This window comes from Malus sylvestris, chromosome 9 (genome assembly GCF_916048215.2).
Source record: "Malus sylvestris chromosome 9, drMalSylv7.2, whole genome shotgun sequence".
Lineage (NCBI taxonomy): Eukaryota > Viridiplantae > Streptophyta > Magnoliopsida > Rosales > Rosaceae > Malus > Malus sylvestris.
This window is the reverse complement of record NC_062268.1, coordinates 9,381,382-9,408,224: the sequence shown is the minus strand read 5'-3', so window position 1 is coordinate 9,408,224 and position 26,843 is coordinate 9,381,382. Positions and strand designations below refer to the sequence as shown.

The 26,843-nt window shown below is 39.1% G+C and overlaps 2 protein-coding genes and 1 long non-coding RNA gene across 7 annotated transcripts in view; 2 read left to right on the top strand and 1 right to left on the bottom strand.

Annotated features, from left to right (window-relative positions):
* Positions 1-26,843, top strand: part of LOC126634473 (receptor-like protein 6) — a 151,264-nt gene that overhangs the window by 101,050 nt on the left and 23,371 nt on the right. The window lies entirely within an intron of this gene.
* Positions 1-26,843, bottom strand: part of LOC126634481 (uncharacterized) — a 47,202-nt gene that overhangs the window by 3,982 nt on the left and 16,377 nt on the right. The window contains exons 2-3 of one of the 4 annotated variants that reach the window (XR_007627353.1): positions 8,938-10,099; positions 6,894-6,936 (exon numbers count right to left, since the gene is read on the bottom strand). The exons of 2 other annotated variants lie outside the window; for them this stretch is intronic. This is a non-coding gene — a long non-coding RNA (uncharacterized LOC126634481). Of the gene's footprint in view, positions 1-6,893; positions 6,937-8,762; positions 8,785-8,937; positions 10,100-26,843 lie in introns of those variants that run through there. One more of the 4 variants, XR_007627354.1, reaches the window with a different exon arrangement.
* LOC126634475 (receptor-like protein 34) overlaps positions 1-26,843 on the top strand; it is a 36,143-nt gene that overhangs the window by 5,320 nt on the left and 3,980 nt on the right. The window lies entirely within an intron of this gene.

Here is a 26,843-nt window from a genome sequence, read left to right as displayed (position 1 = left end):
CAATTTTCAATTTAATTTTCAGTTCTCAAATTAAATCCACATTCATATCACATATCAAACTATCATACTCATATGGAATTAAAACGATAAATAAAAAGTGCACATATGATGTAGGATTTAACGAGGCAAAACCCACCACTGGGAAAATCCTCGGGCTACCAAGCCAGGAAGCACTAAGAAAGAAAGAATACATAAAGACTTACAAAACTCATCAACTAGACACTCATACCAGTTGGCAGCTTTGTCTCCGAGCTTTGCTACTCGATCTTTCTTCAATCTTCGAGTTGAAGTGGCACAACCCTAACGCAGTCGTCAATCACTTTTCCCTCGAACTTTTCAGGATGCTAACTCGATCATGCAGAATGTTTATATGATGAAGTGATTGTTTGAAAAACAATCAATTACGAAAAACACAAAGCTCGTTTTCATAATTGATATTCAATTTAAAACCTCAAAGAAAACAGCATGAAAAATAATATTTTCTCTTAAAACCTCATGTTATTCGAACCACAAGCTAACAACAATATTTAAATTGATTTTCCATGCACACAAAACCCAAGCTAGTGCTTCTGAAAAAATCTTTTGAATAAAAAACAATTTTTATGCATATATCGCTCTTTTTTTAAAAGCAGTTCCTGACCTCCCTTATAAATACATAAATATGCGGCACACCTTTTCAATTGATACGGACTACAATATCTGATAAAGATAGCAATCCATGTAGTTCAATGACTCTCACCAAACACACAATCAGATAAGTTTGAAAACATGATTTAATAATTAATATAGATGGGATAAGTCATTCTAAAAAGATAAACCACACAAGAATAAAAGTCCTAACCCAAATACAATAATATATGGATATAGATTAATGTAGTTGGATGCATGCATGCAAACGTACCTGAATGAGTATCACGTTTTGGTAACATCTTCGCATTGAAAGTGTGAGAAACCTCCCTAGATTAAAACTATTATAATTGTAAATATGTAACAAGTCTAAGCTATTACAGACTCAGCCATTTTGTCAGGGATTGTCAATTTTACCCTAACAATCTCCCCCTTTGGCATTTCCTTGACAAAACCCTTAATTACGATATTTTAGAAATCTTAAACCTTTTGCACTTAAGTCTGTAATCTGCACACAGTTAAACGAAACACCCGTGACGTACAAAAGATAGATGTTGCAAGGATATTAGGATAATCATTTAACCATATCAACTTTTCACAACGTTAATAAAAGGAAGACTTTATTAAGAAATATAAAAAGAACATAATAGAACCCTCACAACTAAAATCTAAAAACTTCTAGCTAAAACCTATCTCATCTAACTCTCCCCCTAACTAAAATATCTCGTCTAACTCTCCCTTTGGCATTTCCTAGACAAAACTCTCAATCACAATATTACAGACAACTAACAAAATTAATAACCATGCATACCGTTGAAGTCTATAACCTGCACACACTCAAACAACAAAACATGTGACGTACAAAAGATATACGTTGCTGAAAATGAAAGCATTTATCTATAAAAGCAAGCAACAAAAAAACAACCAGGTTTTCGAAATTCTACTTCTCCCCCTAAATATAAAGGTTTTCGAAATTCTACTTCTCCCCCTAAATATAAACTTCCTACTTCTCCCCCTTTTTGTCTAGAAAGGTCAAAGGCCGTAGAGGTAACCATCAAGTGCAATCAGCGGAAGATAAGTGGAACATAACAAAATGTGATGGAGAAAGATTTCCTTTCTGTGAACTAGAACCTCTTCGGAAGAATAAAAGTGGGGACGAAATCAAGAGGGAAAAGAATACGGGTGCAATAGTCGAAAAGATAAACATGAAAAGAAATGCATCTTTCATATTGTTAAGCTCCCCCTAAACAAATGCTTTAAAAAAATAATGAAATGCAACACACAAATGATAAGATTTTTTTTTTTTTTTTTTTTTTTTAAAAAAAAACATTTGTATGAGAAGCATATAATTGTTCCAACAAGAATGAAATGGTGCAAAAACACATGTGGTTCTGAATCCTCATTCACAATCTAACATTGTCCCTAAAACATAATATGTATGAGTGTAGTTGCAAGTATAGCCAAAAGTTGATACTACACAAATGTAATTAAGTCTTACAGGACCAACTTAACTTTAACCCTTAAGCTCACAAGATATACGCTCAAATTTTCATTCAAAGTGTTTTGGGGTAAGTGTATACGCTCAAAAGATCATTACGTGAATGCTTTACCATAGGCTTGCAGATTGATCTCATCTCCACACATCAAAAATTAACTTCTTTGGATCAAGTAGGTCTTTGTTAAAGGTGTAATGGGGCTTCAGGTACTCGGTTAAAGAAATGAAGGATATAGGAAACACAAAGTCTAAGAAACTAATAGAGTAGTTGGAAATGAAACCGAGAGAAGCATGCAACAGTTAACCAAGCAACTTGGCAGTAAATTGAGTGGTTGGATGAACGACTTATAACTGCACAGTTGATTTATGATGATTCTTCATTTTCATTTACAATGACACACTTGATTTCTTATAATGTTGGCAGCTCACTTGTGATTCATAGTGACTTCTTTTCACCTTTTCTTCTTTTGCTCTTCATTTGTAGTTGGCTTTCTTCACAAAATTTGCATCTTCAACCTTTAAATAACCTTGAACTCTCTCTTTTGAAAAACGTACTCTACTATCTTCTTAGTAGGGTAGGGAATTTTTAATATAAGAGGCTAGGTAAGAAATGTAGGTTTAAGAACAAAAGGCTTACATATAGGCTCAAAAGGGCTAACTAGGGGAAAATATGTAAGGCACTGGCATATATGGCAATGATGGTAAGTCCTAATGCCTACTATCATCTCCAAAATAGAATAATATATGATACAAAGTTTTGAGAGGTCTCAAAGCAAGTTCTAGAGCAGCAAAACACATAAGATCACACACATAAAAAAATAAGAGTGTATGAAAAATGCACACACTATATTTAGGCACAAAAGCTCACATGGGTGCGGGTTTTACTCAAGTTAAACATGTTCAACTCATTAACATTGATATATTATCAACAAGAGGCTATTGTCCACAACAGAGTCAAACATATCATGCTAGGGTCATGTTATCAAGTGAACAAAGCTAGAACTCATATGAAATCATACTTTTCCATTTTTCCTTGTACATTTATTTTTTTTATTTATTTATTTGTTATTTTTTATTTTTTTTAACAAGAAGAAAGACAAAAAAATGCAGTATTTCTACTATATGAACATGCAAGCATACATTAATGAAAACATTTGCAAAGAGAGAGCTTAATCAATATAAACAACTTGAAGGTGGAGATAAATTGACAAGTACACCACTTTGATTCTCTTTTCTTCTCCAAACTTATCTCACTTTTGGAACTACCATACTTGGAACAGATATAATTCTTGCAATCCAATTAATCTCTTTCAAATAAGTCACAAATTGTTCCTTAAGATTTTCTTTTTCAAAGTTCCTTGAAACTTTTTCTTAATAAGAATTTTTCTTTCTAAGCTTATTGCACTTAGGCCTGATGTGACCAGGAATCCCACAAAGATGACATATAGGAATGAACTTCCTAGATTGCTTGGTTTTGTTAAGATTAATTGAAGTCTTGACAGGATTTGACACATGTGCAAAGATTGTAGATGTTTCGGGAGTAAGACCTAAACATTTATCGTCACCTACTTTCAACCTAGGAATATCAGAGGCTTTGACAAATCTGGTGACAGAAGAAGAACTTGTAGTCTTTGTAGACTCGAATCCTAGACCTCCTTTGTCTCCAAAATGTTTTCCATAGCTAAGCATCTTGTCAATTTTCCCCGAACCTATGCTCAACTCCTGAACTTTTCTTCTCATCTCAACCACTTCGTCCTCAAGAGCTTTCTTATCAGACAAGAGAGTGTTAATTGTGGTTTGTAAAATGTGAATCTTCTCTAACAGCGACTCTCGCAGTTTCTCTCCATTGTCCAATTGCGATTGATGCTCAACTTCAGCTTCTTTCTTTTCACTTTCAACAAATGCAAGTTTCTTCTTCAAGTTAGAGTTATCCTTCTTTACTTGCACACTGATGTCATAGAGATTAGAATATTTTCTCAATACTTCTTCCAAGTCAGGTTCTTCAACAAATGAACCTTCTGTGTCATATCCATCAACAGTTCCTATAAACGCAATCGTATCCTTCTCAGATTCCGACGTAGATGCATCCCCTGAATCACTATCACTCCAAGTGACCTTCATTGCCCTATTCTTCTTCTCTTTTCTCTTGATAGTGTTTGCACACTCAGAAGCAATGTGTCCATAGCCTTGACACTCATGGCACTGAACCCTATTGTTAGAACTCCTATGTTCACTAGTTCTAGATGATCTAGAGGCTTTGTCATGTGAGACATCTAGAGAACGAAAGTTTTTTGAGTTCGAACCTGAGTTGGTTCGTTGCTCACGACCTTTGGAATTTTGAGACTTGAGAAACCTTCTAATTTGCATGGTTAATTCAACCAATTCATCTTCGGACAAGTCTTCAATTGAGCCATCACTTTCTTCTTCTTTGACAGCTTTGAGAGCAATGCTTTTCATCTTCTTGGAATCAGGAAGCTCTAACTCGTATGTTTGCAGAGACCCAATTAGTTGCTCAAGCTTGTAGGTGTTTAGATCTTTCGATTCCTCAATCGCTGTCCTCTTAGCATGAAACCTCATAGGAAGTGATCTTAAGATCTTTTTCACAATCCTATGCTCAGGAATACTGTCACCAAGATTGTGACAGCCATTGACAATTACGCTAAGCTTAGCATAAAAGTCAGAGAAACTTTCATCATCAGACATTGTGATATTTTCGAATTTTGTGATGAGATGTTGAAGTTTGGATTCTTTAACAGTTGAGTTACCCTCATGAGTAACTTCAAGAATGTCCCAAGCTTCTTTCGTCGTTGTACACTTACTTATGTAATTGAATTGTTTAGGCGAAACGGCTGTGAATAAAGTATTCAAAGCCCTTTGGTTAAAAGTGATAGAGCTACGCTCATCATTGCTCCATTCTTTCCTAGGCTTAAGCTTAGATATAGACACAGAGGACTCTCCTTTACCTTTGGTTTCTTCAATCGTCGGAGGTTCCCAACCTTCTTCAACAGCAAGCCACACCTTGTCATCTTGTGCCCACAAAAACGATTTCATTTTTGCCTTCCACGCAGCATAGTTGTCACCATCAAAATGTGGTGGATGAGAAACTGAACCCATAGTACGATTCATCCTAGACTACCCACGGATCTCACTAGGTATTTTTAGTGACCTGCTCTGGTGCCAATTGAAAGTTCTAAGATGGGTACTAGTTTAACCTAGAGGGGGTGAATAGGTTCCAATTTAAAAATCCAATTTAATTTTCAATTTAATTTTCAGTTCTCAAATTAAATCCACATTCATATCACATATCAAACTATCATACTCATATGGAATTAAAACGATAAATAAAAAGTGCGCACATGATGTAGGATTTAACGAGGCAAAACCCACCACTGGGAAAATCCTCGGGCTACCAAGCCAGGAAGCACTAAGAAATAAAGAATACATAAAGACTTACAAAACTCATCAACTAGACACTCATACCAGTTGGCAGCTTTGTCTCCGAGCTTTGCTACTCGATCTTTCTTCAATCTTCGAGTTGAAGTGGCACAACCCTAACGCAGTCGTCAATCACTTTTCCCTCGAACTTTTCAGGATGCTAACTCGATCATGCAGAATGTTTATATGATGAAGTGATTGTTTGAAAAACAATCAATTACGAAAAACACAAAGCTCGTTTTCATAATTGATATTCAATTTAAAACCTCAAAGAAAACAGCATGAAAAATAATATTTTCTCTTAAAACCTCATGCTATTCGAACCACAAGCTAACAACAATATTTAAATTGATTTTCCATGCAAACAAAACCCAAGCTAGTGCTTCTGAAAAAATCTTTTGAATAAAAAACAATTTTTTATGCATATATCGCTCTTTTTTTAAAAGCAGTTCCTGACCTCCCTTATAAATACATAAATATGCGGCACACCTTTTCAATTGATACGGACTACACTATCTGATAAAGATAGCAATCCATGTAGTTCAATGACTCTCACCAAACACACAATCAGATAAGTTTGAAAACATGATTTAATAATTAATATAGATGGGATAAGTCATTCTAAAAAGATAAACCACACAAGAATAAAAGTCCTAACCCAAATACAATAATATATGGATATAGATGAATGTAGTTGGATGCATGCATGCAAACGTACCTGAATGAGTATCACGTTTTGGTAACATCTTCGCATTGAAAGTGTGAGAAACCTCCCTAGACTAAAACTATTACAATTGTAAATATGTAACAAGTCTAAGCTATTACAGACTCAGCCATTTTGTCAGGGATTGCCAATTTTACCCTAACATGTGTTCAAATTCAAAGTACGATATAATTGCTTAATAATATGAACCGTTTAATAACATTGAAAATAGATCGTCAAGCAACATTGCATAGCTAAATAATAAGAGACGATAGAAGGAGAAACAAGAAAGTCACAAGGCATGAGATAATATTCGGTAAATTATGTGTAACACAACACATTTGAGTGCACATTTATGTTCAGAAGGCTTATTTGTAATTCAACTCATATTTTTCACTGAACTTTTCTAATGAAGTTCATGGCTTAAAAATTTATCAAGACTTCATAGAGAAGCAATAGTTTAGTTTAGATATCAAATGTTGAAACCTAAATTTTGCCAGCACGCACGATGGATAATTTTGAATGCAGCAATGTGTGGTAATGATCAATTCCCATCATCTGGTTCAACTCTCAAAACTTAGATTTTACTGCAGAGGGAGACGACTTGACTTCAAGTCTTGGAGTGATTGAGAATGACAACAAACCTACCCTCTCCCTTCTCTTTCTGTCTGAATTCCTTTCAAATAACAGAAAAATACAACCACAACCACCATACATGAAATCACATTTTCGCTTCTCTCAAGCACTAAAGCTGAAAAACAAAGTAGACTTCCAAAATCAAAATAATTGATTTTACCATCCTCAACGTGCTCGAAACCCAAAAGAACAAAAACAGAAATGAAAGCAAAGGGAATAACTTCAATCATAAATGGACTTAAAGCACTCAATTCAATGAATTCATTAATCTTCTATCCTTTTTTCCCTCGATTTTCTCAGAAACCGAATAGAAAATGAGAAATGAGTTAAACGCTATTCAAAAGGGAGAAAAGTGTGAATTCCCAATCACTCAATTTCTAATATCAAACAAACAAAATTAATCCAAACCCAAAACAACATTTAACGTAAATATTCAAACTTTACTGCCTTTTAGCTCTCTGAATTTACTCTCAAACCAAACACAGAAGCTAAACCTAGTAAAAAAATTATCCATTTTTTAAAACCACTTGTCAATTCAACATAAAAAAAAAAAAAAAGGAACAGAAACAGTCCTAATTACTCCACGACACTGCGCTTTTTTTGGTCTAGTAATGCTGCATGCATGGAAAACTTAAAGCTCAAAAGTAGACATCCAAGAAAATTAAATCCTTCTACAAGGGATACAACTATTAACAAAGATTTGGGAAATTTCAATTTTCTGAATGAAGCATCTCTTCTGAATGACAAACTCAGATCTTGGAAATAAAAATAATACTACTATAGGCAAAGAAAAATGTAAGCCAGTATTATAGGTGGTCCGTGGAAATGACAAATTGCACTGCAATAAATCTCTGAATTGCTCATTGTTCACCATCCCCAACTCAAACTCAAATAGAGAGAGACACCACAAGGGTTAGAAATTTAATATTAGCGTTCAACTAAACTTCTAGAATCCCCAAAAAAAAATCCTATTTTGCTAAAGATACCTGAAACAATTTACAATGCCATCCAAAACCCAATCAAATTAAAATCCCTATATCAAATTTAAGAATCCCAATTAAACAAAAAATGACCTAATTAATTGGATATCCCGGCGAGTACTATTCAAATGTTTCATTACAGAAAAGAGGTAGCTAAGAAACCTCATATCTGACAACTGAACTGAGAAGTTGGTTTACGCTGCGGAAGTGAACCGAGAAATAACTTCTCTATTTCTAAGCCAGTAAATCAGAGTCTGCAGCTGTCGGATTCTCTTGGTCCCAATCAACCAAGTTCTCCATTTCAAACTTCCCATCAAATATTTGACATCAATACAACCAATAACAATAAAAAATTTAAACCAATCCAAAACCTAAAACCCTTTTAATTTTACATGTGTATTCAATGATTTGGTTCCTATAAAAAATAGGAAATATGGAATAATTATTTGGAGATAGAATCACATATAGAGCTAGCAGAGGAAGCAAAGAAGATATGCAAAAGTAAATTAAGAGATCATCATATTACAAAAGCTACATAAGCAAATTAAGAGATCCCCGAGACAGACACACATATAAAGCTGCAAAAACAAATTATTATTGCTGACAAAATACTTGAAAATCTAAAGGCTAGGGATTTTCACTCTCTCACTGAAAAGAAAAAAAAATCCCGTTTTTGAGTAATATAACCAAACTCATCTTATACAGCAAAGAAGCATAGGACTGAGAAATCAGATCATGATTCCCAATATCAAAAGAGTATGAATTATTCAACTTAAGCACTAATTTTGTTAACGAAGATTAAAATAGGCGCGAAATCCATACAATTTATACGTTACCATTGATTCAAGTTCTGGTAAGGTGTGCGACAGTGATGAGAAGGCGAGGTGTGCAACGGAGATCAAATATAACTGCCGTCAACCAAAACCAAATGCAAGCAAAACCCATAAGAAAAACCCATCAACTAAAACCCAGCGCAAGGTAAACCATCAACCAAAACCAATAATTTATCAATTGCAGTAATTAGGTCAAACCCACATTGACATTTCACCCAGAAAAGTTACCTTGCAGTGGGCGGCCTCCTGGGCATTTCATGTTCAAACTCCGGCCACTTCATTGGTTGGTGGAAATACCAACGGAGATGAGAAGGCGGGGTGAACAACGGAGATTGCAAAGCAGGGATTGAAGAGATAACGAAACAGAGTTCACAAAGCAGGAATGCGTGTTTTCATTCTTTGAACCAAACGGTACGGATAAAAAGCGAGGAAAGCAATCAGCTGCATATAAGTACCGAAAACATGGAAATTCATAACTCATACACCGAAAACAAAATCGAAAAGAATTCCAACTACATACATTTTTCTGTTAATAGCTTTTCACTCCAATAAAAAAAAAAACCACGAACGAATATAAATTGTTGCCCAAGTCCAAGATTGTCAGCCTAGAGAGGTTGCCAATGGCAGATGGCATATGCCCTCGGAAACTGTTTTGATGGAGGTAGAACTGAGTGAGATTAAGAAATGGGGTGAAGTTGAAGTGGGTTAGTGTGGCTGTGATCTGCAAGTTGGAGAGATCTATTTTGGAAACTGTTTTGGTATTGCGGTCGCCGGTTTCAAACAATGGCAGTCCAGTTGCAGAGGTTGTTGAGGTTGGTGAGGGACCATGAATCGAGAGAAGAAGGTCAATCACCGAAGTCGAAGCTGTTCTTCCAGGTTAGCAGAGCTTCTGCCTGCGTCCCAGATGAGGAGGTGGTGGCAATTGATAAACAGTTAAGGTGCACTTAATTGTTGTTTCCAAATAAAGTGAAAAAACGAAAGGAAAAGAAATTGATGTTCCCAAAGGCCGCTCTGGGCGATACAGGCATCCCAAGAGTAAATGTTGCAGCTGGTGCATCAGGCGATGAGCAACCAGAGGTTGATGTAAGCGATGAGGAATTTCTGCAATTTGACGCATCTAAGGTCCCTGTCATAGTTACATTAACAAAGGTGACAAAATTTAACCATCTCTTCTGTCCCTTAGCGAATTGCAAATGCTTTGTTGCCCTGTACTGAATCATGTGGATATGTTTTTCAGAGGTAAGGCACTATACTGTGGATGCCACTTCAGAAGAGGAATCACAAATGAACTCGGCTGTTTCGATTTCCGTCAATAGGCAAGGGCACATCTGCGGGTTGACCAAACGGGGTGGTGCAGGCCTAGATCCAAGCATCATTCTGGACATGGTATCTGTGGCAAAAACAGTAAGTGAGCAGCTGATAAACACGAGAATCTTGTGATATATCTAAGTATGGTTCGAGCAGGTCCTAGTCATATGAAACTTGTAATTCCACCTACACAGCTGTTGAAAACTTTTGATTGGTAGTACGCATATTTGGCACCGTTTAACCAAGATTAGTATCATTAAGCTGTTAAAGAGTTATTATTTTGATCTTAGGTGCATTTCAATATTACTGTTTGGCTACGACCGGACAACTAAAAATATCTCAAAAATATTCTTTCTTAGAATGTCGTAGTTAAATAGATATCTAATTCACACAACCTGAGTGGCGTTAGCATATCATATTAGAATTTCATTCCCCCAATTAGACTGATAAACTAATTCACACAACTTGAGTTTCAAACCAACCTCAGCACAGATTCAAACCATTATGCAAAAACAGCAACCAATGCAAATCATTAAGCACAGATTCAAACCTGAGTTTCAAACCAAATTATATAGTGTTAATCTACTTTTGATTAGCTTTACAAATTTGTGAGATTAAGTAGTTCATCAGAATTTCTCCCCAATTCTAATGAAAACTTCCTGTTGAAAATGAATGACTTCAACTTGAAAACATAAAATGTTGATTGACATTTGACCCAATCTTAGTATTAACCCCCAAATCAAATCCCTTTGTTTTTTTGTTCTCTTTCCTTTATTCCAAATTGACATAACCAGATAAAAAGCCTCAAAGAACCTAAACCTTCCTTTAGATGAATTCTATGTGTGCATGTTCCCAATAAAACAAAATGTTTAACCATCTTTCTAATAAACAAACTCCAATTGCTTGAGCATCTTCAATGAAAGGCTAACTTTATTTTTTCATTCCCCCAATTAAACCGATAAACTCACACAACCTGGGTTTTAAACCAACCTAAGCACAGATTCAAACCATTATGCAAAAACAGCAAGCAATGCAAACCATTAAGCGCATATGCAATTTATATATGTACTACCTACTTGCACATTATTATGAATGTCCATTGCGTGGTTTAGTTCAAATCCTCCAGCCTCATACACAACCCATAAGAACCATTCGGAAACCAAAACAAACCCCCCTTGCAATTTAGCTCACTAACCCAATTGAATCAAAACAAATTCAATCAGTAGCCCAAAAACCAAAAGAAACCCACTTGTAGTTTTAACTCACTGCCTATTGAATCAAAACAAATTCAATCAGTAGCCCAAAAACCAAAAGAAACCCACTTGTAGTTTTAACTCACTGGCTATTGAATCAAAACAAATTCAATCAGTAGCCCAAAAACCAAAAGAAACCCACTTGTAGTTTTAACTCACTAACCCATTGAATCAAAACAAATTCGGTTAGAGAAAAACTACAGTCCAAAATCATATATGTATGTTATCTAAATGTAAACCAATTCTTAGTTAATTAACTGAGTATACCAAAGAATCAAATTAAACACAAATTCTTAAAGTTTGGCATCCCAATAATCAAATAAGGAAAAACAACAATGTGTGTACTGCGTGTGTGAGTGTATATTGTATTGCCGAGGAAAAACAACATCTTCCAAGCGATAGAAAAAGGTATAAGCATCTGAGTATATATTGTATGTGTTGTGTGTATATAAGTGCATGACAGTGTTTGTGTGACACTGCATGTGTGTGTACTGTGTATGTATATAAAATGTGTAAGTGTAGGTAAGTGTGTGTACTCTGTGTGGATAAGTGTATGTGATGTGTGTGAGTGTATATTGTATGCGTATGCAGTGTGTGTGTGCATATCAAAAAAGGTAAGTATATGCAGCGTGTATAAAAAGTTACAGTAGGGTAAGGCATATACCAAAGCACTTAGTCGGAATATGCATAAACTTTACTCATAAAAAGAGAGAGAAAAAGTATATATAAAGAATGAGGAACACAAACCTATCCAAACAATAAAGATTCTGTAATAGGTAATAGCTTGCAAAACACCAAAAACTAATAGTTAGAAAAATAAAACATATATCAAGAAGATGAGACGAATTTGTAAGTCGAAAACTCCTCCTATAACAGCTATATTAAAGCATATACATTCATGAAAACTCATAATCTATAGCTAAAAAGCACAAAATATTTTTGCGAAAATATAAAGATCCCCTTTATGCCCCAAACCCCCGTCTGTCCTGTCTTTGCCTTCCTCCATCTTTACGTGTGATTTTTTGTTTCTGATGTTGGAATTTTGATCTATGGAGTTTAAGGCTCAGAAATATAGTATGATTTCAGAGCATTTGACAATTTAGTTGTAAGCAAGAAAGTTAATAACTATGAGAGAGAGAGAGAGAGAGAGGGAGAGAGAGTAGAAGCTCGTGAGGTTGTAGGTGGAGCCAATGTATCCCATATAACCACATTAAACGTGGATGCGAACGTAAATTTCCGAGGCAATGCTTAAGAAACTTAGAAGATAGATTATTATCCATTAATTGATTGATGTACACACATTACAAATGGTTAGATTATGACTCTTTTCAAGCAAACAAACAAACAAAAAACAACAATCATTCAGGAAAAAAATAGAGTTTGATTCTTTCCATTTGATTCTTTCCATCAGCAGCCATGGAATGGCCATATGCATCTGCATCCATGGCTACTTCCTAGACATCTGCATCGCTCAAGTATTTTTCGAATTCTTGCTGACCACAGTTACAATTTCGAATCTGAAGCTCTATGAAATAAATAGAGTTTGTAAACACAAAAGATTGAAAACGACTTCTCACCTTTTTAATCAACTGAGGCAGGCATGAGTTTCAAATCTCACTCTCTGCAAGCATGGCCTTCTTTCTCAATTTCCGGCCTTCCTGTCTCTGCGCTCTCTCTCTCTCTCTCTCTCTCTCTCTCTCTCTCTCTCTCTCCTTTCTCCTCCTCTCTGGCAAGTATTTGGGTTGATAATTAATCTTGGGCTTACTTAGGAAGCCCAGTTGTGCAAAGCATTTGTTTTGGGCTAGTGACTCCTTTGGTGAAGGCGGCGGCCCACATAATATTAAAAATCATATGAGTATCAGATTTCTTCGTCTACATTGCGGGTAGTCAAATGGTTGAAACAATTTGTTGTTTGTCAATGCACAAAATCAGTGAGGACTTTGACACAACAGAAAGTGTTAAGTTTGTGACCTTTGCTAGATTGCTCCAGTCACTAGTGTGGATAAGTATGTAAATGGATAGAGACAGGGAAGCTAATACAAGATGTACGTGGTTCATCCAGATTGGCTACGTCCACGGAGTAGAGGAGTTCTCATCAATTGTGAAGGGTTTACACAAGTACATAAGTTCAAGCTCTCCTTTAGTGAGTACTAGTGAATGATTTAGTACAAATGACATTAGGTAATATTGTGAGAGAATGATCTCTATTTATAAAAGAGTTTCTAGTTTCATTCTGACATTGACACGTGTCGTGTTTGATTGGCTTCTGATGTTAACAAGTGTCGCGCTATGATTGGCTTCTAATGTCGACACGTGTCGCGTTGTGATTGGCCTCCTGGTTGGAGGGAAACTCTTCTAGGTCCTTGACGGTATAATGTTGACCGGTGCTCAGTAGTTTCGGGATTGGTCAAGTATGGTACAAACAGTGCTCCTCTAAGTTCCCGAGTGAGGGAAGCTCCTCGGTTGGGGACTTGCAAGATCCAAGCCATTGAGTAATCACGAAACTTCTAAGTACCGAAGTGTGGTATCATTTTCACTTGCCTTATCTGTCTCATATGTAGATGTGGTATCTTATCAGGAAGTACTTTTCCTCCATCCAGGGATGGTATCTTTAACTGATGAAGATGCACAAGGTAATGTATCAATTTCACTTGAAGCTTACTTGTAGTTTCGGGCTTGGTCAAGTGCGATACAAACCCTATAGTAGGAGTCCCCCAAGTCTCCGAGCTAGGAGATTTGCCGAATAAGGTAACAGACAAAGTAAGCAATCAGACTTCCAAGCAAGCAACCTGGATCAGAGGTTCGACTTCGGCTTCCGGTTGATTGTTCTCCTTCTTCTTGTGTCGTAAATAGCACCAAGGATAAAGAGAAGCAAATGAAGAAGAGATTATATGAGATACTTTTGCTTTTGAAGAAGTAACTTTCCACAGGCTTATTCTTGAACTGGGCTGGAGGGTTTTCTGGTTTCCTCCAAAGTATAAGGCCGACTCAAGAATTTGAAGGTCAAAAGAAGTCCATCAAATCTAGAGTACGTTCGATCATGATGATATGGGATACTTTTGCTGTTGACAAAGTAGTGGATGTATCGGCACGTGTTCTGTTACGCTTGTCTCCACATGCTTCCTTGTATCCTTCTCACTTGCCCTATCTGTTCCTCAGGAAGATGTGGTATCTTCTCTGGAAGCATAAGATGTTGAAGATAAGTACTCAAGAGCAATGCCATGTAAGTAATCAGGCAAGGGGTTCCAGGTAGTCAGTTCCTGACTAGAAGCTTGATTCCAAGTGCTGACTGATTACTCTCTTTCTCATTGTCTTGTAGGTAAAAACAAGGCCAAAGGAAAAGACAAGGAAAAAGCATGATATGAGATACTCTTGCTTTTGACGTTGATGATATGAGATACTCTTGCTCTGGTGTGGCTTGTTTGCAAAGGTATTATCAGGAGGAAAATAAGTTGAGTATTTCGAGAGACTCTGCTGAGAGTGCCCTTTCGGATGTGAAGAAAAGTTGAGCATTTTTTTATTTGCAGGTTTGCCTAGCTATGAAGGATGGAGGTCGACATATATAGGAGTCTCCCTAACAACAAGTAGTAGTGTTATTCCTTTACCCTTCTTGGTCATAACAATGTAGTGAGAGCTGCAAGCTTCACGTGTTTTAACTTTGTCAGAGCAATTTGAAAAAGTGGTCTGTGTTATCTGGAAAGTTGATGTTGTGTGTGAAAATTGCAGATAAACTTTATCCAAGGAAATCTGGCTCTCGAAGTTCGGAAAGTGGTTCCTCTTCGGTTTTTGAACAAGCAATCCTGTCGGGGATCTGGCTCTCGAGATTCAGAGAATTGTGCCTCTTCAATTTTTGAGAAAGCAATCTTGTTGGGAGTCTGGCTCTCGAAATTTGGAGAGCAGTGTCCCTTCGATTTTTGAGAAAGTAATCATGTTGGGAGTCTGGCTCTAGAGATTTGGAGGTTGGTGCCTTTTCGATTTTTAAGCATGTAATCTTGTTGGGAGTTTGGCTCTCAAGATTCGGAGAGGGATGCCTATTCAATTTTTGAGAAAGCAATCATGTTGGGAGTTTGGCTCTCGAGATTCGGAGTGCGGTGCTTCTTCGATTTTTGAGCACGTAATCCTGTTGGGAGTATGGCTCTCGAGATTCGGAGAGCGGTACCTCTTCAATTTTTGAGAAAGCAATCATGTTAGGAGTCTTGACTCTTGAGATTCGGATAGCAGTGTCTCTTTGATTTTTGATAAAGTAATCCTATTGGGAATCTGGCTCTCGAGATTTGGAGGGCGGTGCCTCTTCGATTTTTGAGCAATCAATCTTGTTGGGAGTGTTTTCTCGAATGTGAGTAAAGGTTGGGCATTTTTGCCAGTCTGCCTTGCCACGGAGCACGGAGGTTAACACACATTGGGACTTTCTAGTTATCAAGCAGTGGTGTTGTTCCTTTACCCTTGTGGGTAATAGTAGGGTAGCTGGACCTTCAAAATTTATGTGTCTAAACTTTGTCAGAGATCTTTGGCAAAGTTATCTGTAATACCCGAGAAGCTGATGTGTGTGGAAAGTGGTGCCTCTTCGGAATCCGGAGAGTGGTGCCTCTTCGATTTTTGAACCAACGACCATGTTGCCCTTTTTTTTATAAGGGCACCAATTGTGTGCAAGAAGTACATTCAGAGAGTTATTGCTTGTAGGAATTTTCCCCTTACTTTAGAGATTTATTGCACCTCATTTCTCCTTTATCATTTTTGAGAATGTCTGGCCCATCTGACCATCGTTTTGACTTGAACTTTGGTGAAGAGGCAGCCATGCCTTCTCAAGACAACATATGGCGCCCATCATTCTTATCCCCTACTGGTCCTCTTACTGTTTGGGACTCTGTGATGAAGAATGATATGACCGCTGCGGTGGTGGCCATGAACCTTCTCACTCCCAAAGATAACAGACTGCTTTCCAAACGGTCTGATGAGTTGGTTGTTAAGGATTCTCTGGCTCTCAGTGTTCAGTGTGGGGTTCTGTGTCTAATATGGCCCAACGCCTATTTTCTCAAACCCGCCAAGTTGAATCATTGGCGGCTGAAGTGATAAGTCTCAAACAGGAGATCAGATGACTCAAGCATGAGAATAAACAGTTGCATAGGCTTGCACATGACTATGCTACAAACATGAAGAGGAAGTTTGACCAACTGCAGGAATCTGATGGTTAGATTTTGCTTGATCATCAGAGGTTTGTGGGTTTGTTCCAAAGACATTTATTACCTTCGTCTTCTGGGGCTGTACCGCGTAATGAAGCTCCAAATGATCAACCTTCGGTGCCTCCTCCTTCTAGGGTTCTGTCTAGTACTGAGGCTTTGAATAATCACCCTCTGGTGACTACTCTTTATGGGGCTCTGCCGACTGCTGAATCTTCTCATGAGCAACCTTTATGCAGGCTCCCTCTTGTTTGTTTATTTTGATTCATGTATATGTACATATTTGTAACTTATCGGAGATATCAATAAACAAGCTTTACTTCATTTCAACGTATTGTGTTAAATACACCAAGGCCTTCTTCACTAAGTTCTTTGAATTTTTCTTTTGTTGAAGCTTGTATGTTGAAGCTTTGAGAGTGAAGCATGTATGTTGAGGTAGTGCTCCCTTAATTTCCCGAGTAAGGAAAACTTCTCGGTTGGAGACTTGAAAAATCCAAGTCATTGAATGGTCGTGAGACTTTTGAGTATCAAGGTGCAGTAGCATATGGTAGGTGTCCCCTAAGTCTCCGATCGAGGGAGTTGACGAATGAGGCATTTCCTTTCTAAGTGGTAGCCCAAAACTCCTTCTTCATATATATTTGTTATGAAATTTGTTAGGCCCAAAGAAGAGGAGGCCTAGGCAATTTTTTTTTTCGAATTTTTGAATTTTTGAATTTTCGAATTTCTGGAAAAAAAAAATTTAAAGCTTTGTAGGTGAAGCTTTGGTGTTGAAGCTTTGTAGGTGAAACTTTGAGGTTGAAGCTTTGTTAGGCACCATGAATTGATTTTGCTTCACACCATCTTGATCAAGATAATGTGAAGCTTTTGTAGATGAAGCTTTTGTGTTGAAGCTTTGTAGGTGAAGCTTTGTAGGTGAAGCTTTTGTGGGTCAAGTTTTGTGGGTCAAGCTTTTGTAGGTAAAGCTTTTGTGGGTGAAGCTTTTATGGGTGAAGTTTTTGTGGGTGAAGCTTTTGTAGGTCAAGCTTTTGTGGGTCAAGCTTTTGTGGGTCAAGCTTTTGTGGGTGAAGCTTTTATAGGTCAAGCTTTTGTGGGTCAAGCTTTTGTGGGTCAAGCTTTTATGGGTGAAGTTTTTGTGGGTGAAGCTTTTGTGTTGAAGCTTTTGTAGGTGAAGCTTTGGAGTTGAAACTTTGTAGGTGAAGCTTTGGAGTTGAAGCTTTTGTTGGGTACCATGAATTGATTTTGCTTCAGACTATCTTGATTAAGATAGTGTGAAGCTTTTGAGAATTTGTAGTTGTCCTCCGTTGATGAAGCTTTTGTTGGTGAAGCTTTTGTGTTGAAGCTTTTGTGTTGAAGCTTCTGTGGGTGAAGCTTTTGTGTTGAAGTTTTTATGGGTGAAGCTTTTGTGTTGAAGCTTTTATGGGTGAAGCTTTTGTTGGTGAAGCTTTGGAGTTGAAGCTTTTGTTGGGTACCATGAATTGATTTTGCTTCACACTATCTTGATCAACATAGTGTGAAGCTTTTGAGAATTTGTAGTTGTTCTCCATTGATGAAGCTTTTGTTGGCACCATAAATTGGTTTTGCTTCACATTGTCTTGATCAAGAATGTGTGAAGCTTTGAGAATTGTGGTTGAGCTCCTTTGATGAAGCTTTTCTTGGCACCATAAATTGGTTTTGCTTCACACTGTCTTGATCAAGAGCGTGTGAAGCTTTTGAGAATTGTGATTGAACTCCTTTGATGAAGCTTTTGTTGGCACCATAAATTGGTTTTGCTTCACACTGTCTTGATCAAGAGTGTGTGAAGCTTTTGAGAATTGTGGTTGCCTTCCATTGATGAAGCTCTTGTTGGCACCATAAATTGATTTTGCTTCACATTGTCTTGATCAAGAGTGTGTGAAGCTTTTGAGAATTGTAGTTGCCCTTCATTGATGAAGCTTTTGTTGGCACCATAAATTGATTTTGCTTTACACTGTTTTGATCAAAAGTGTGTGAAGCTTTTGAGAATTGTGGTTGCCCTCCATTGATGAAGCTCTTGTTGGCACCCTGAATTGGTTTTGCTTCACATTGTCTTGATCAAGAGTGTGTGAAGTTTTTGAGAATTGTGGTTGCCTTCCTTTGATGAAGCTCTTGTTGGCACCATAAATTAATTTTGCTTCACACTGTCTTGATCAAGAGTGTGTGAAGTTTTTAAGAATTGTGGTTGCCCTCCATTGATGAAGCTCTTGTTGGCACCATAAATTAATTTTGCTTCACACTGTCTTCATCAAGAGTGTGTGAAGCTTTCTACGAGTTGTAGTGTTTGCATTGTTACAGTGGGGAAATGTTTGAAGCAGATGCAAGAGTGCTGAATAGCTTGATCTTCATATGCCATGCACTGAAGTTGTTGTTGGCTTGCAATAAGGCTTTGTTGGTGACTATAACTCTTGTTGGGCATAAGTGCTCCCCTAGTTAAGTTGTCAAGCTTGAGGGTTTTTTATTATTTGTGAATGCTAGGAGTTCACATGTACAAGTTGTACCACTCGTCTTCTGGTAGGTGGAATGAATGGTGAGTTGCTTTCATCACTTGGTTGGTAGTACGAAGGTGAGTTCCTTCATCACCTTTCATCATATTTCATCAGCTGGTTGGTGGCACGAGGATGAGTTCCTTCTTCCCCTGGTTGGTGGCATGAATGGCAAGTTGCCAAATGATATTAGAGTACGGGTTGTACATTTCATCACCTGGTTTGTGGCATGAGGGAGAGTACGGGTTGTACATTTCATCACCTGGTTGGTGGCATGAAGATGAGTTCCTTCTTCACCTGGTTGGTGGCATGAGTGGCAAGTTGCCAAATGATATTAGAGTACGGGTTGTACATTTCATCACCTGGTTGGTGGCATGAAGATGAGTTCCTTCTTCACCTGGTTGGTGGCATGAGTGGCAAGTTGCCAAATGATATTATAGTACGGGTTGTACATTTCATCACCTGGTTGGTGGCATGAAGATGAGTTCCTTCTTCACATTTCATCACCTGGTGAGAATAAAGGCAAGGTGTCTAGGCATATTGTAGCATGTGTCGAATGATACAAAGTATGTTGAACCTTTTCAAAGCACAGTTGGCTTATGTACAAATGTGTTGGAATGTATGATTGAACGAATATATTGTGAAGCTGTTCGTTTATTTGTATAGTCTTGTTGACATATACTTAGAATTTGTTTCATGTTGGAAGCATTCATGTTGAAGCTTTGAACCCAAGTGTTTCATTGCTAGGAATGTAAGAGGATTATGACCGAGTTGTCTAAATCACCTCTTTATTGAATTCATGTCAAATAGTCTTCGTTACATAAGATGCTGAACAGCTGAAGCTTAACACTTGTACAATGCGAGTTTACTTGTAATAGTACTTCAAGTGATCAACGTTCCATAGATGGCCAATGGTCTTGCCATCGGAGCTTCTAAGCTTGTAGGAGCCAGGGCGACTGATGCCAACAACTTCAAACGGTCCATCCCAGTTTGGACTAAGTGTTCATTCACTCGGGACTCTGTCGCAGAGTAATCTTTTCTTCAATACCCAGTCCCCCACTTTGAAAGAACGAGGTTTGACCCTCGAGTCATAGTAGTTGAAGATGCGATGCTTGTAGGCGACATTCCTCAAGTGAGCATGGTTTCTGTGTTCCTTGACTAGATCTAAGTTGAGGGTAAGTTGTTTGTCATTTTCGCTTTACACGTAGTTCTGAACTCGGAACGTTGCTTGCTCAAGCTCAACTGGGACAACTGCCTCTGTACCAAAGGCAAGTGAGAATGGGGTTTCTCCTGATGATGTCCGATATGAAGTGCGGTATGACCAAAGAACTTGGGGTACAAATTCTGGCCAACAACCTTTAACCTTGTCCAAGCTGGTTTTCAAAGTTCGCTTGATTATTTTGTTGATGGTTTCAACTTGTCCATTAGACTGGGGATGAGCTGGAGAGGAAAAACATAAGTTGATGTTGAACTTAGAGCAGAACATCCTGAACTTATGTTGTCAAACAGTCTCCCGTTGTCAGTGACTATCGCATTGGGAATGCCGAATCTGCAAAGGATGTTCTTCCATACAAAGTCTTCTATTTTTACCTCAGTAATGGTTGTCAAGGGTTCTACTTCGGCCCACTTTGTGAAGCAGTCAACTGCAACGATTGCATAGCGAACCTTGCCCTTCCCTGCAGGTATTGGGCCGATCAAATCAAGTCCCCATTGGGCGAAAGGCCAATGGCTGATCATAGAAGTGAACGGCTCAGGAGGGGAGTGAAGAATAGTTACGTAACGTTGACACTTATCACATGAGCGGGATATTCTGATGGCATCTTGGTGGGGTGTTGGCCAATAATATCCTTGGCGAAAAGCCTTGTGTGCTAGGGATCAAGATCCAACATGATCTCTGCAGACTTCTTCATGTATTTCCCGAATGACAGTTTCCGCCTCTGCGGGCGTAAGACATCTTAGGTATGGTAGGTTAAAATCCCGCTTGTAGAGTTGGTCATTAATGATCAAGTAACGAGTAGCCTTGTATCGAATCTGCTTAGTTTGGACTTTGTCATTTGGAAGGGTGCCATGAGCAAGGAATCTATAAATTGGGGTAATCCAATTATCCCTCTGTTGTAAGTTGCACACTTCCGCAGCCATGGTGCTTGGTGCTGCCAACAATTCGACCTGAATTTTTCTCCCAATCTTGTCTTCCACCACTAAGGCGAGGCGAGCCAAAACATCTGTATGACTGTTTGCCGCTTGAGGAATTTGGGTGATCTGGTAGTGGAAGTGCTTAAGCAACAATTGTGTTTGTGCCAGATATGCAGCCATGAAGCTATCCTTAGCGTCAAAGTTATTGGTGACCTGGTTAACCACCAATTGGGAGTCACTGAAGATATCAATTCGTTTAACCGCAAGGTGTTTGGCCAAACGTAAACCTACTAGGAGGGCTTCATATTCGGCCTCATTGTTCGACGCCTTGAATTTGAAACGAAGAGCATACTCCATCGCCACTTTGTCAGGGGTCGTAAGGACTAGTCCTGCTTCACAACCATGTTGGTTGGACGAGCCATCAACATATAGACTCCATGCTGGGGCTATTGGTTCTATTTTCTGAGCTCCCGAGGGTAATGAAACCACTTCTTTAGGTGTAGAAACAATGTCAACATGATATGTGAAGTCGGCGATGAAGTCTGCCACTGCTTGGCCCTTCTTAGCTGGCTTTGGTTGGTAGGAGATGTCAAACTCACCCAATGCTATCGCTCATTTGATCATTCACCCAGAAGTGTCAGGACTTTGGAGTATTTGTCGAAGAGGATGATTGGTAAGCACGATGATGGAGTGTGCTTAGAAGTAAGGGCGAAGTTTTCAAGCAGACAAGACCAATGCTAGAGCCAATTTCTCAATTTTAGAGTATCGTGTCTTCGCATCTTGTAAGGCCTTGCTAGCGTAGTAGACAGGCCGTTCGACATTACCATTCTTTCGAATGAGAACGGAACTTACTGCTGAAGCCGATACTGACAAATAGATAATGAGAGTGTCACCAACGTCAGGTTTGGAGAGCAAATGGGTTTTACTCATGTAGTCTTTGAGGTTCTTGAATGCCTCAGCACATTCATCAGTTCATGTAATGTATTTCTTACTTCCTTTAAGTGCTTTGAAGAAATGAGCACATTTGTCTATGGCCTTAGAGATGAACCTAGTTATCGCTGCCACCCTGCCAGTAAGGCTTTGGATGTCTTTTGAAGTTACCAGTTCCTTCATGTCGAGGATTGCTTTGATCTTCTCGGGATTAGCCTCAATGCCTCGTTGGCTTATCATGAAGCCTAAGAATTTACCAGAGTCTACGCCAAAGGCACATTTGTTGGGGTTCAGCCTCATTCGATACCTCTTCAGAATGGTGAAAGTTTCAGATAGGTTGGTGATGTGTTGGTCAGCATGTTTGCTCTTAACTAGCATATCATCAACGTAAACTTCCATGCTCTTCCCAATCTGTTCGGCGAACATTGAATTGACCAGTCTCTGATAAGTTGCTCCTGCATTCTTTAGGCCGAAGGGCATGACTTTATAGCAATATAGTCCCTTGTCAGTAGTGAAGGTTGTGTGTTCTTGGTCTGGAGGGTTCATGAGGATTTGGTTGTATCCTGAGTATGCATCCATGAAGCTTAGGAGTTCACACCCTGTCGTAGAGTCTATAAGTCTGTCTATGAGAGGAAGAGAAAAGCTATCCTTCGGGCATCCTTTGTTTAGGTCGGTGTAATCGACACACATTTTCCACAAGACCTTTTGGAGCAAGAAACTTTCCTTGGTCAGATTCTTTTTAACAAGGACAACATTTGCAACCCACGTTGGATAATTGACTTCGCGGACGAAGCCTATGCTTTTGAGTTTTTCAACTTCTGCCTTCATTGCCTCATACCGTTCAGCGTCATAGGATCTTCATTTCTGTCTCACTGGCTTAGTCTTGGGGTCAATACTTAAGCGATGACAGATGATATCGGGAGAGGTGCTTGGCATGTCCTCGTATGACCAGGCGAAGACCTCAGTGTTCTCTTGTAAAAAAGAGATCAATGCCAACCGAATGGGTGGTGACAAGGTGGTGACAATCTTCACCATGCAATCCGGATAATCTTTTGAGATAGAGACATTCTCCAACTCTTCAACGGGTTGTGCTTGTTGGGTGAAAGAGTTATCTCGAGGATCGTCGGGTTGACTATTGCCACCGTGAAGATCCAAGTTGGCTTCGTCTAGGCTGGTCTTTATGACTTGGTCATGTATAGAAAGGGTTTCCTTGGGCACAGGCATGTGATGTTGCTTGACCGAAGTGTTGTAACATGATCATGCACTAAGTTGATCTCCTCTGATGTAACCATTGCCATAGGGGGTTGGAAATTTCATCAACAACATATGTGTGGATACCATGGCCTTGAGATCATTGATGCATGTGCGTCCCAAGATGACATTGTATGTCGTTGGGCAATCAACCACCAGGAAGTTAGTGGTAATGGTAGCTGTGTAAGGGCATGTACCAATGGTGAAAGGTAAGTGTATGCTCCCCAAAGGTTGCACGATATCACCGAAGAAGCTTATTAAAGGGGAAATCGAGCGATCGAGCAAGTGTTAAGCTACATTAAGTGCCCTGAAAGCTTCAGCAAACATGATATTGACCGAAGCCCCCGTGTCTACCAAGATTCATTGAACTTCAAAGTTGGCTATGTGAGCTTCCATAATCAATGGGTCGTTGTGAGGGTAGATGATACCTCTTTCTTCCTCATGGTATAAACATATTAAATCCCAGTTAGGCTTTTGATACTTACCTCCCCTGATGTCTTCCACGTAAAACACTTGGTGGCCAGACCTTGAAGCTCGTTCACTATTTTTCATGACCCTGTTGGAAGATTTAGATATGGGTATGCCACCACTTATGGAATATATCACATCCATCTGGCGTTGATTACGGTTACCCCTTGGAGGGTGAATGAGGAATTGATCAATTTTTCCTTCATGTGCTAAAGTTTCAACATGATCGCGAATGGTGATACATTTCTTGCCGTCATGGCTGTTATGCTCGTGGTAGCAGCAAAACATGCCCGTGTTCTTCGTGGGCTTGTAATCTGGGTGCCTCAGCTTTGGCTTCGATATCAAATGTGCTATGATGGGGTAAATGGCCACGCATGTGGCGTTCAAGGGTGTGTATGCCTCATACCTCGGCGTAGGGGCTGTCCTGACACGTGTTTGACCCACTGTGTTGACTGCCTGGGGTCGGGGATTATCATGGCGATACTCTTGGTTATCGCGGTAGTGTCCCTTACTCATTTTACTAAAATGAGACTGATGAGGATGGAAATCTTTCCTTTTGCCCTAAGATTAATATGTCTGTTGACTTGGCAAAGTATTAAGTAAGGCAGGGGGAGGCACCGTTGCCGTTTGGAAGGACGAGGTCTTCTCATTTGGTTAGATCTGACTTCCACTGCCTACTTGCTGATAAGGGGTGGCTGTGGGGGGTTTCCCTTGATATGTCCTTGCCTCGGCGGAGGCATGGTTGTAAGCATGTGTCATCACCTCAGAGTAAGTCTTCCAAGTGTTGGCATTGATCATGTACTTAAAGAAACAGTCACGTAGGCCTGTCGTGAAGGCTTTGAGGGCAGTCTTGTCGTCTGCCTCGGCACAACGGGAATACTCATGGCTGAAGCGGCCAGCATACATACGTAATGACTCGTCTGGCTTCTGGTGAATAGTGTACAAGTCATCTGCAGAATGCAAGCGATCGGTCTGGAAGATGTGTTGAGAGACAAACAGTTTCCTCAGTTCCTCAAATGAGTCTATTGTCTTAGGTGGAAGACGGCAATACCAGTTTAAAGCTCCACCAGAAAAGGTGGAGGGGAAAAGAAGACATCGTTCTTCATCGGTGTGCATCCGATATGCCATGGTGGACTCAAAGAGGTTAAGGTGTTCAATTGGGTCTTCCCTTCCAGTATAGAGTTGTAAACCAAGCTTTTGTTTTGTCTTCGCTTGAAGGGGGTGTCGATGATCCTCCTTGTGAGAGGGCCAGGCCTGGGTTGGTTCCAGTCAGGTATCTCGGCCTGACGTTCGGCCTTCAACTTGTTTACTTCCTCAAAGAGCTATAGGACAAGAGGGTCCTAAGTGGAGTCATGTACCACTGGGATTTTCTTTCGTAAGTCTCCATCGCCTCTTGGAAGTAGGAAAGTTTGAGCAAGGGCATGTGATTTTTCCTTGGACTCGCCATACTGACTTCTAGGGCAAGTTTGTCGGAATACCTCAGAGTCTCCTGTACCTTCATGTTCCTCTAGGACCTGTCGTTCCTTCCCTAGATTAGCAGCTGGCCTGGGTCGTAGAAGGGGACCGAGTCTTTCAGGAACCCTTAGGTCATTGATCTTCGAGCATATGTGGAGGGGATTCTCTCGACGTTGCTTTAGGAAGTCTCCTCCACTTCTCTTGCTTCGGGTCGAAGCAGCTGGGTTGAGAGAAGTCTCATGTTGATCAATGTTTTGACAATTAGCTCGCTCCTCATCAGGGATACCCATGTCGAAGGATTGGGGGGCACCTAGGTGATGATTGATATCCACAGGGGTAACGAGCTCGCATGTTTGAGTACGCCTAGTTTCGTGGAACGTCTCAAAGAGCTTCTCATACTGCTCCTGGAGAACCTCATTCTTCATTGCTATCTTGTTGTTCTGAGCTTCTAGCTCATGACTTTAGCTTGAAGAGTAACCCTCTTTCCTTCATTCTTTCGTTGCTTCGCACTAGGTGCAAGAGGGGTGTCATTCTGTATGCTGTGGCTTCCTTTGCTTCCTATGCTGGAGAGGGATGCCTGGTCAAAAAAGAGTGTACGAATGGTGGAAACCAGCTTGACAAAGCTGAAGAGAGTGGGAATAAGTGTCGTTTCCCACAGACGACGCCAAATGTTGATACGGAAAATCAGTGAGGACTTTGGTACAACAAAAAGTGTTAAGTTTGTGACCTTTCTTTAGATTGCTCCGGTCACTAGTGTGGATAAGTATGTAAATGGATAGAGATGGGGAAGCAAATACAAGATGTACGTGGTTCACCCAGATTGGCTACGTCCACGGAGTAGAGGAGTTCTCATTAATTGTGAAGGGTTTACACAAGTACATAGGTTCAAGCTCTCATTTAGTGAGTACTAGTGAATGATTTAGTACAAATGACATTAGGAAATATTGTGAGAAAATGATCTCTATTTATAGAAATGAGTTTCTAGTTTCATTCTAACAGTGACACGTGTCGTGTTGTGATTGACTTCTGATGTTAACACGTGTCGCGCTATGATTGGCTTCTGATGTCGACACGTGTCGCGCTGTGATTGGCCTCCTGGTTGGAGGGAAACTCTTCTAGGTCCTTGACGGTATAACGTTGACCGTGGTACTCAGTAGTTTCGGGATTGGTCAAATATGGTACAAACATTGTTAAATGGATTTATTTGCATTTTACAACTTTCATTGGAATAATATTTGATAAAATTGTGATTTATGAATTTACAGGTTTTTATTTGTTTCCTTGTCATATGGTTGGTATTATTTCAGTCCAATAACTCTCGACATAGTTAAGTTGAGGAATTTAGCGCTGATGATTTCCTTTTTTTCCTACTGTTCATAAATATGCCTCTCATTTTATTCATTGTTCATGTTAATTTTGTTCTATAAGCTTCCTATGGCTTAAGCATTGAAGTTATTCAATTTAAAAAAAATATATATTAAGGCGTTTTGGAAAAGGTATTTTATGTGCGTAAAGGCTATTAAGCTTGACAAATTGTACTTGCTTGCTAGCTTCATCAGCTTATGTTTGTGAGGCAAAAAGGAGATGACTTGGTTGTTTAGTCAAGTTAATAATTTGATAACAACAATCCATTGTGGCTACATATTAACTGTCATTTAATT